Here is a 12,378-nt window from a genome sequence, read left to right as displayed (position 1 = left end):
CTGGCATCTCCCAGCTTAATCTATATACCAAATCTGTTGGTTGCTGCTATGACCACCAGTCTGACTTCGGAGCTGCCAGAAGCACGGAAACTGTTCTCCTGAACACTGGTGAAGACATGCTTTCCAATCATGAATCTAATCTCCCTTCTGTACTCGTTCTCCTTGATCTATCCTCTACCTTTGACATGGTTAACCATGCCATCCTGCTCATTCGTCTCCAGGACAACCTTGTTTTTACTGATCAGGCCCTGGCCTGGTTGGCCTCCTTTCTCACTGACTGACCCTCTCAGGTCCAACTGGGGTCTTTGCTCTCTTCTATCTATCTCACTATTTGTGGTGTTCCCAAGGGGTCTAACCTCTCTCATTGGCTCTTCAAACACTACCTGGCACCTCTTGCCCACTACATCGCTACTTTCTCCAGTTTTCAATGTTATGCGGATGACACTCAGCTCTCTTTCCGGCTCCCCTCAGCCACCTCTGCTTCTTCTCTCATACCAGACTGCCTGGCCACAATTCAGGAATGGTGTGCCAACAATGATCTCTGCCTTAATGCCAGTAGACTGAGATCCTCCTCATTGGGACACGTGTTTTCTCCTTTCCTCTCTCTCTCTCTGGCCACCCACTCTGGGCCCTCTTCCTGTTCCTTCCTGTGAGGCTAAGAACCTTGGTGTCATCTTCTACTCCAGCCTCTCCTTCTCTCCTCACATCTCTGACGTCTTTAAGATGTCAAACTATCAGCTGTAGCTGCTCAGAGGTATTCTTCTTTTTCTCACTTTCCCCCAGAAGTTCACTGTCTCCAGAGCTCTGGTCTTCTCTAGGCTGGACTTTTGCAACATCCTCTTTGTAAATCTTCCTGTCTCTACTTTTCAACCTTTACAACTTATACAGAACAGTACAGCAAGATTTGTCCATGGCCTCAAGACCAGGGATCGTATCTCTCCAGCTCTGAAATCTCTTCACTGGGTCCCCGTGGCTGCAAGGATCAACTTCAAGACCCTCTGCATTGTCCACACGGCTTTCTGGGGCTTGGGGCCGCTCTACCACCAACTTTCTCTTCCAAAACATCTTCCTTCTCAAGCTCTCCACTCATCCACTGCCATCTCTCTGAGGATCAGAGGCCTCTCCAAGTACTGAGTCGGAGGCAGATCTATCTCCTCGGCTGGGGCCTCCCTCTGGAACAACCTCCCTACCTCTCTGAAATGTGAGCAGAACCACTTCCAGTTCCGGAAGCAACTCAAGACCTTCCTTTTCACTTCTGCTTTCTCTCTTCCTCTCCCCTGCTAATGCACCTGACTGCCCTGCGCACTGGTCACCTGGGAACCCTCTGAACTCGGGCCCAGGCTTCTGCATGTCCAGTTGCCCTTGCACTGCCTCCGGGCTTCCCAGCACTTAAGAGTCTGTATCTGCAACCCTACAGTCCCTTCTCTCTGCACTCATGAGCCACCTGCGGGCTGCACTTGTGAGTTATCTGCACTTCCCCCTTCCGCTCCCCCTTGGCACTTCTCCCCTTCCCTCTTCCATACACTTGCGTGATCTGAATGACACAGGCTTAGGAAGATCATTATTTTGTCCTCAATGTTTCCCCCTCTTTGTATTGTCACGCCTAGAAACACTTGTGTACAAGAAAGTTATAAATGCCACATCATATAATATCATATCACATAAATGCAAAGGAGGGAAAAGAGACAACTCCTCACACAAATGTCCATGAGAAACATAATGATGACCCAACCATGGCGAACACAAACACTGGAACAAATGATTAAGTCATTGTCTTGCAGTATTGAGGAACACCTCCAATTTTGGATAACAAAGAATCCAACTCCAAATACATTATATGTGCTCCCAAATATCCACAAACCAGAAGGTCCATGCAGCCATATCATCTCGCCTCTCAATATATTACCAGAATTCATATCTGAATCTATTGAAACCATCCTAAAACCTCTGGTGAAGGATACAACAAGCTTTGAACGGGACATAGCATATCCTCAAGAAAAATCAAGATGTGTACTGCGTATACACGCCTGATATTTTGGATGTCACATCTCTTTATTCCAACATGCCACATGAAGACGTAATAAAACCATGGCATATATTTTCCTAAAAGTAAGGATCAAGATAGACACCCTCATCAGGGCAAAAACACATCTCATGAGATACTGACTCATACATAAGAATGTCTAGTTCAGTAGAAGAGATTTTCTACAAGAGACTAGAATGGCCATTTGCACACAATGTAGTAGGTCTGCATGCCAACGTTTTCATGGCAGACCACTAGCACAAGTTCTTAAAACAGCCATCCATGAAAATACTAACAAACCTATGATATATTGATGGCATTCTCTTCATTTGAGCAGAAGTTGAGGGTTCTCTTAATCAACTCCATGAATCACTAAATGGTTTCCATAGCTGCATTAAGTTCCCTATAGACTACTCCAAGAGGAACAAACATTTTGGAAGAAATAGTCACCCAAACCATACAGACTGTCTATTATCTACAGCCAGAGGTTAGGTTCTGGTACCAATAGCTTGGCCAGGGCAAACCTATCCAGACAAATCTACAAGGTGCATTCTAATAGACCTAGGGCCTCATTACGACCCTGGCGCTAATGCTTTAACGGCGCCGTAAAGAGCGTTGGCGCCGTTATACCATTAGCGCCTGATTACAAGGTCCCTTAGCGGGTTGGAGGCTTTAACGCCTGCTTTTTACAGGCATTAAAATCCAACCCGCTAAGGGACCTTGGAGCTAATTACGGCAACCGTAATTTACGGTGCCGTAATTAGCGCCTTCCCCATTATGCCCTATGGGGCAAAATGGGAATGGGGAAGGGCAAATGGTGAATGGGGAATTACCGCCCCCGCCAACCTTGTGATGGGGGCGGTAATTCCGCCATCCACCATGCCGGAGACCGGCATGGACCATGGTGCTAATAGCACCATGGTCCAGCGCCTGGGTCGTAATGAGGCCCCTACTCCGGTAGCGTACTCGCACCTGCTCGCCATCCCCAGGTACAGGTGTCAAAAAGCCAGAGGTAGCAGTTTCCCCGTGATTGTCGCCAAACAATGAAATGCCCTGCCATTAGCGCTAAGGTCAGAACCTTCCTAATGTTCCTTCCGCAAAGAGCTAAAAACGTGGCTAATCTCCCAAGAAATCCAAAAATTGAAGTCACACATTACTTGTAAGTAACGGGTAACCGTCTCTACCCTCTATACTAATTGACAACCCTGTACCTGTAAATACCTCCTATGTTTGTTTAGTAATTGACAACCCTGTACCTGTAAATACATCCTAGGTTTTTAACTCTAATCACTACCTTCACAGACTCTATCTGCTTGTAACCAATTTGTACTCCTTTCTCTCATGTAACCTCCGCTGGTGGGCAACCAAGATAACCACCAGGCCTATGTTAACAGCACCCAGATGCCTCTGGGCTCGGTGCGCTTTACAAATGTCAAAATAAATAAATAAATACATATATACATAAACAATTTGCCAGACTCCATGCATTCTTTTAGCAAGGAAAGTCACACAGCCACACACATTAACAGAGGCTTTGATCATGCATTGAAGATAGCCAGAGAAAATATGCTGTAAGACAGAGTGCAATTGTAGGTCAAATAATCATGGTTGTCACTTATCATCCAAGACTAGCACAACCAAATAGAATTGTTAAAGACCTACAATAAATATTCATCAGGGTTGGTAATCTGAGAGACCTGTTCAAGTAAACTCCCTAATTGCTTACAAACAAACAAGGAATTTATTATGCCCCCTTACCACAAAAGTATTTCCACTAGATCAACAACAAAAGTGGACATGGACCACATCCCAGCATTGTTATGAGATTAATAACCTGCCAACATGTCTGCACCAAATCTGCCATAACTATCCACAGCACCACACAATACGGATTCAATGGGTATACAACTTCACTTCATTACATTTTGTACACTCCACTGTCATATCCTTGCTCCATCCCCCTACCATTTTCTTTTCTATTTTTTTGCCCAACCAGGATTGTGCATAACTGGTTGTAACAGCGCCTTGAGGCTTCTGGGCTTAGTGTGCTTAATAAATGAAAACATAAGTAATTAAATAAATATGCCTCATCCAATGGATGCACTAAGAAAATTGTATTGGTGGGATAAGCCTGGAGCTCTATAAAATGTATTCAATGGTGCTCAACCTAAAAAAACAGAGGCTTAAACATAGTTAAAAAAAATATGAGTAATGTCAATGTTTATCTAGGCCAAGGGTTATCATTTGGACTTACTAGGCACCACTTTGGGGCTGCTTGTGCCTCATGTTGTGAACATATTATGAGCAACAGTTTTTTCACAGATAATGTGTGCCTTTCCGAAGTGTGAGCCCCAGCACTGCTAGCATTTTCAAATGGCTTGAATGTGTGTCATCACTTGTTGCCAGATGTATTCCTCTCTAGATAACATGACCGTCGCAAGCATAACATAAAATATCCAGTGGTGTATATTGTGTTATGCATTCGCTCTGTGGCGCCCTTCTGAGAATTGGCCTTAAAAAACGAATGCATTGTACCATCTCGGCATAATATTTTCAGTTGGCCGAAAAAAGGTTAGGGTGGATTTGGTTTGACAAGCAATACATAAAAGGGATTTGGGATTCTGTCTAGTCAACCGTTTAACCACTGTCTTAGAAACATATCTGCAGCATCATCAAGGCTTGGGAATGTTGCCTGTGACAGTGGGGATATGGTACTTTAGAAGCTCAACTCAGTGGCCATTATGCTACCCAGGAAGGCTCATTATACTACTTCGAAGCATATCAGATTAAGGGCATTTGAACCATCAATGATTAGGATAAGAAGACTATGATTCATGCCTGCACCACTGACTCCTTAAAATCTCAAGGCACACGTAGGCTTATGAATTTAAACTATTTGCCAGCGTCATACATCTGCATTTGGACAGACAGCACCACAGTGCGGGGAGAGTGGGCTTGCTCGGAATGGTCGCGGCTCACACATCAGAAATGCTATCCTCACTTAAGCCCCTTGACAGAACGTGGACATAGTGGTATGATTGCACTACAGCCACATAGAGCTGAACGTGCAGAAAGATGCTGGTTCATTGTTTAGGCTGACCAACGTAATGAACAAAATATGCGATGCATCAGCGGTGTCTCGTGAAAAAGGGGGGTAAATTGTCGTGCATTAGTGGCGGCACATCACTGATAGCCAAGCAGAATATAATGTTGCTGTTAGGTGGTCTATGGCTAATTAGCATCGCTGTCTGATTCGTCAGCCAATGTGAATGGGAGGATTGCAGCTGTAACCACGGATGCAACCTTCCTTCTTAGAATCCACTGCTCCGGACACACAACCCCTTCCTCTCTCCTTCACCGCTTGCCCTCAGCAAGCTTACTTCCACCCCCAGACCCCGTCTCTCCTTGACATTTAAGCATACATTTTTAAACTTACTTTTTCTATACCCTGACTATTCAGCACCACTCCTTGCACATTGTGCCCGACACGGAAGCATTAAAAGGGGCACTTATTTGGGCTACCTTTTATAGAACTGTAGTGGCATTTCTTTCAAAGAATGCGTTAGGACCTATATATTATTCTGGACTACTAATTGCAATATTACCCTTGAGGATGATTCCTCAGTCAATTCCAGGACCAGAGATCTTGAAATGTCCCTTGCTTTGTTCGTGTCAGGTTCCCAAGAATGATTGTGGTCACAAGATTAACCCCCAAACTAAACCGACCTTCTGCCATACAAGTGCTTAGACTAGTGTTGTATAGTAGTTGGTTGACCTGGTGTGAGGTTTAAGATCACTACCAAGAGGTTACTGCAAAAGCAAAGAAAGAGAAAAGGAGAGGGTCTAGTGCAAGGGTACTTTCCAATAAATCTGTAGTAACCCTATATATATGGCATAGGAAAGAGTTAAGTTCAACTAGAAGAAAATTATCAAATTCAGTGGTTGGAAATATAGATAGTATAGATCAAGAGATCAAACCCATAGGCCAGATAACCGCTCTAAGGGCATGCCGATGGACCAAAGCAAGAAAAGCCACATGGACCCTACCCGGACATCACAAGGATACAACTTGTACACATAGGCCACAAAGTAAGACCAAAGGTCCAGTAGATCCTAAATCCACAAGTGGCAGAAGGGAGGGAACTGAAAAACCAGGTCCAAAGGTATGCAAGATCACACACTGCTAAACCAGGGCCGGTGGGATACATGGACTGGGAAGGCATAAAACAGCCCTGAGAAGAAGTTCCAAAGGAGGAAAGCAGGACCCGGAAAGGTGAACGAAAGCTGAACCAGTACACAAGCCGGATGGCAGGCCTCGAGATTTGGTAAACCTTGGACCCATAACCCGGCATCAGAGCAGTAAGGCAATCATGCAGCAGGTCGAATAGGAATACAGAGTAGCACTAACCAAGATGATCAAAGTCATTGTGAAACAAAAAATAACAGCATATAAAGCAGAGTCCCACACTAAGCAACATTTTTTGAGAAACAGGATTTCTGTAGCAGCAGGAGGACATGCCTTTTGTGGTACAGAATCCTCTGCTCACCAGCCTCTTATAGTGATTTGTACAGGGGAATGCTGATAGAGCTGGAAGAGCATTTTGCATTACTGACATGTGTGTGCATGTCCTTGAGGGCTCATATGAACTGTTCTGCAGTTCAGAGAATCGAAATGAATTTGTCAGTGGAGACCCAAGGGACCCATTGTAAATCTGATGTGCTTCGGGAGTCACCACCTGTCAGTTTTGGCACTTACATCAGCCTGGCAAGGTATTACCAGCTCGGACATTCCACCTTTACACAATTACAACAGATTTAGCTGTTGATGGAGTACTATACAAAATGCATTGAATGTTTACATAGAGCAGAGTAAAAAGGAAAAATCCTTCAAACCCATCGTATGTTTACCCATCTACCAAAGAGAGACAGGAGGAGAGACTCTGGGTCAACTGAAACAATAGTTGACATTGACCTGTTTCTGGAATATCTGATATGATATGAACATTTAATCAAGTCTAATACTAAGCCAAATCATTTTGGAAGAGCCCGACCAATGTCTTTTGTGGTTTGGTGGGATGACCAAGAATAGCAAAGACACATCCAGAGTGTGCCGGAAACCACTTGTGGAGTATCGCTGGCCACAGAGTACCACAACATGGAAAGATTGGTGAAGTGTTTTAAACACTTCAAAATATTGAAACTGGACAGTATCTGCAACATGTAGATAGTTGGACCTCTACCGATAGGTGTCAAAGATGAATTGATCATAGATCTCAAGCATCTAAGTGAAAATGTGGGGGGCAGGGGTAAATAAGCCTGTAGAGTCCCAAGAGAGAGAGAGAGAGAGAGAGAGAGAGAGAGAGAGAGAGAGAGAGAGAGAGAGAGAGAGAGAGAGAGAGAGAGAGAGAGAGAGAGAGAGAGAGAGAGAGAGAGAGAGTGTGTGTGTGTGTGTGTGTGTGTGTGTGTGTGTGTGTGTGTGTGTGTGTGTGTGTGTGTGTGTGTGTGTGTGTGTGTGTGTGTGTGTGTGTGTGTGTGTGTGTGTGTGTGTGTGTGTGTGTGTGTGTGTGTGTGTGTGTATGAATCATGCTCTGGACAATAGTGATTTTCTTATTCATCACAATACTTGCTTGTGTGTTGTTTGTTACTCAAATCAGCCATTGTGAAACCCGTTCCAACACAAATATAATCTGGTTGTGCATATCACTCAAGCAAGTCCTTATGGGTTGATCTATGTGATTACTCCACCCAATATACTGTAACCCCCTAAAATAAAATGTTGACCTTTTTAATTTCAACCCCATTTTCACCCCATGTACATGCGGGAGAGACTCCTGAAAACCCCCTACATGTATTAAATACTATGCCCATCCCCCCACATATATATGGGGTGTAAAGGAGGGTCAGGATTTTACTTGTACATCATACAATTATTGTCTATGTATCGGTTAACTAGTAAATGTAATGTTCTGCTCCACCTACAAAAAACCTGTGTGCCTTGCTTATAGCTCAAGCCGTCACTGCAATGGTCTTCTCCCTCACAGAAATTCACATGTGTATGTCACCAATGAGACCCCCGTACTTGTTTGCTAATTCACCATATACCCTTGATCTGTATTACACCAAAGTAATTGGTCTTCAATGCTATTTTAGCATAACACTTCCTACAACATAGTTTGGGCTAGGGTTCCTAGTCCCAATAAAAATAAAAAATAAATCCCAAATCCTCACCAACATCTCTTCGTTCAATTACTTTGCAGTATGTATCATCAAAACCTTTTGGTGAAATCACCCATGTTAGGCTTATCGAGTGGTTCCATAAAAATAACATGTTATCAGATATGCAACGGGTTTGGCAGATGACTTGTCGAACATACTCCACAGCCTCAATTTACATTTAATCATAGCAAAGTATGTACATGGCAAGAGAACTACTTTATATTTGGGATTGATGGATTCATTATCTGTGTTTGAACATGTAAATAGATTTGTACCTTTGAAGACTTTACAGGAAATTGACATCCAATCACACATTTGAAAACTCTAAAGGAATTACACAGGTGTTAAAGTAATATATAGACTAATAGGAGAACAGACATCCTCGTTTAAAGTTGATAAGTGTGTGCACCAAATATGCAGTCTGGCTCCATCACTTCTTAATTTATATAAAGTCTCATTAGGGAATGGGCTGAGGAAGTGACAGCATATATTCCGCAGCTGAGTAATGGACACACAGCAATAATGACATCACCTAATAATATTGTTCTGCTAGCAAGAAGTCCACATACCCTTCAGGCATAGAACCAAGCAGAGACTATCGAATGTTAAAACATCGAATGTTACAGTGTGTTTGAAACCCAAAAGGGAATGCAATAGAATACATTCAAACGGTAAAACATCTTGGATTTTGTGAATGTTTTTTTTTATTTTTTTTATTTGTAGAATGTTATATTATTATTACGCGCTTGTGGCTAAAATAATCCTTTTGCACACAAAGACATAAAAAGACATGTTCAAATCATACATAATACAAAATACATCATACAAATTATACATACAATGGTGAAATTAGAATGCTATGTGAACATTAACATCTTCACGCTTCTCAAAGCACCTCAGTCTTAGTTAATGCCTGTTGCCATACATGATATGCCACAGCCGTGATGATTAAAAAAAAAACGGCCGCAAACAAATCGCGGCCCAAAACGGATGCATAGAAACTTTAGTAGCAGATGAACATAAGGCCCCATAACTCTTCACATAATATTTAGTAAGGTGGGCACTTTTTTTCTCGAGAAATACCTGCCCATTCCCCTCTTTATTCGTAAAGAGGTAAGAGGATGAAACTCGGGTAGGATATGAAATACCCGAGTGTAAGGTTAGAGAGTTTTAGTTGGTAGATACCTCTATGGTTGTCCAGTTAGGAAGGCTTGAGTAATGTAATGACAATGGGCCTCATTCCGAGTACGGCGCTAACCAATGGCGCTATTAACGCCTTGGTTGACGCCGTACCCGGACCGGCAGCGCCTTGGTGGTTGGCGGAATTACCGCCCCATTCCAAGGTTGGCGGGGCGGTAATTCCCCAATCCCCATTTACCCTTCCCCATTCCCATTCTTGCCCCATAGGGCATAATGGGAGTGGGGAAGGCGTCAATTACGCCACCGTAAATTACGGTGGCGTAATTAACATCAAGGTCCCTTAGCGCCATGGTATTTAACGCCTGCTAAAAGCAGGTGTTAAAAGCACCATGGCGCTAAGGGAACTCGGAGTATGGCGGTAAGGGATTACCGCCACCGCTCTCGTTAGCGGTGGCCGCTATCCCTTACCGCCATACTCGGAATGAGGCCCAATACCTTTTCTTACTGGATAAGGCCATTAATGATTGTGCTCAATCCCAGTTTAATGTTTGAATTTTAACTTCATGCAAAATGTACCAATCTAAGACTTATTTGGGAGGGGTAAGTGAATTATCGTTTAGATGCATATTGACTTCTTTGACCAAATATAAATGGGCCGTGTTGTGAGGACAAAAGAAAACATGTTTGACAAATAGTGGCAATAGAGAATCTGGTTTTGGTTCCCTGCACACTATCTCGATCAAAAATGTTCTGTAAAGATTTCAGGGAAGGGTGTCCCAGTTCTAAGCATAAGGCTGCAACCAGGGCAGCTCCAGGCAATCCCTGCAAGTAACACATTAATTGACCTTCAATTTCGTCCGACCAATTTATATGAGATGCCGGGAGGGTTTCAAGACCGTACATTAAACTGGGAATAATGCCTTTCTTATATATTTTCAAGACACCTTCCGCAGAGCCTCCACATTTTCGATTTGCAAAATTTCTCATAACCTGCCATTTGCAAATTATCTTCGGGGATTTTTCTTGTAGAACAACGTCGGAGGATGTGATTTAATTGGCAGCCCTAGATACATGTAACAATATACAATGTTAAGTGCTAAGAGGGTCACCACCTACATGCCAGGTAAAGAGTCTGTGCTGTTTGGTGGGATGATAATCATGTTTGTCTTGCTCCTATTTACCTTCAACTCATTGTGTGTAGCAGATTGGTAAAGAGTGTTGATCATTGTAAGCCCAATGAGGCTTCCCCAATCAAGACGGTGTCGTCAGCGTACGATAGCCACACTATTGTTACGCCAGAGTGTTTGGGAGGGAAATGAAGACATTTATTCAGGAGTTCATCCAAGTCTGCCACTAAAGATTTTAAAGGTGGGACACAATCAGGCATTGATTTATTAATCCTCGATTAGTGGTGAAGGATTTAGAGAGGTTTCCCTTTTGTGAGAGTCTGATTGTAACCGTGGTGCTGGATATCAATATTTTGTATAGTGTAGCAGGGTAGAATCAATGGCCCACTTTTCAAATTTACTCCAAATCTGAGGATGAGAAACGCAATAAAATGCTGAGTAGTCGATAAAACATAAATAGAAGCAGCAATTTGATTGTTTAGAAATATCTGCGGCAAGGAATCCCGACCATTGGCTTTTAAGTCATTTCTTGAACTCCACACATACTTCTAGCATTGCCAACAGATGGAAGCTACTGGGATCAGAGCAAGCACCCTTTTATGACTAGGTATGCAAATAGAGAAACGCCAGCTGTCATGAATCAAAGCCATGCGCATTATCTCCTTGATCAATGCACTTAATATCTTGGCCCGTGAGTCAGGATTATTTTTAAAGACTATATCGGGGAGGCCATCAGGCCCTGGTGCCCTCAAAGGCTTAAGTTTACCAATGACTGTAAGTATGTCCTCTGTGTCAATATTAATTACACTGGTGTGAGGTTTGGTGTCCTGCCTTCAAGGACATTGTCAGATATTGTAGAATCCCAGAAATGATTGCTTATGTGTTCACACCATGTTGTCTCTGAGATGCTGCAGATCTCTTTAGGGGACTGTTCTGATATATGGGTATGGTGAAGATGCCAACATGTTTGACTTTGTGGGCTTTTAATTAGGCGTATATCATTTTTCCAGTTGGATGAGCTAAGATTACCTATCTGCTGTCTTTGTCTCAGTAAATATGTATGTTAGTCCTAACCCTAAATCCCATATGCAAGCTTGCAATAACATGGAAGGGGACAACGCACAGTTGGCAAGAGCAATGTTACATTGTTCTTCATTAGAAGCTGTCCATAGTATGCGATTGGCTTAAAGATTACAGGGGTTCATCTTAGAAAATAACAACATGGCAATCCTCTTATACAGTGACTTTAAATTCTGCATGATCACTAAAAGTAGTAAATCAATGTTATAGTCTAATGTGTGTAAGCGCAAAGCGTGAGAAGCAAATACACAGTCCAGGCAGGAGGTATAATTCCTTCTGTGCCAGGGTCGAGCGTTATGTAGTGAGGATTTCCAGCAGCACATCGAACGATAATAACAAGTCGGTCCATGCCCTCCTTTTACTCAGTAATTTCTTTTGATGTACAGTGTCAATGGGGTAGTCCGATGACAAGGGAGCACTCAACCTTTCAAGATGCCCTTCGTCATCAGCCGAAATGCAATGGGAGTTGAGGTCTCCTGCAAGTAAAATCTCAATGCATAGCATAGATTCTTTCTAGACCTGCACAGTTCTACGTATATTATTAAGCAAGTCTAATGTAGAAACAACCTCAGGGGGTGACATACAGTAATGGCCAGCGTGGAAGCATTAGTGCGAGGAGGAGGTTGAATTACTGCACATACATAGTTAGGGTGTGCAGCTTCAATAGCATACTCACTGGTGGTAAGATGTGCTGTTTTCCCTATGCACATGCCCCCTATATCCCTATGCACATTCCCCTTTATCCCTATGCACATGTCCCCTTTATCCCTAAGCACATGCCCCCTTTATCCC

This window comes from Ambystoma mexicanum, chromosome 6p (assembly GCF_040938575.1).
Source record: "Ambystoma mexicanum isolate Mex_15411 chromosome 6p, UKY_AmexF1_1, whole genome shotgun sequence".
Classification (NCBI taxonomy): domain Eukaryota; kingdom Metazoa; phylum Chordata; class Amphibia; order Caudata; family Ambystomatidae; genus Ambystoma; species Ambystoma mexicanum.
This window is presented reverse-complemented; position numbering follows the sequence as displayed.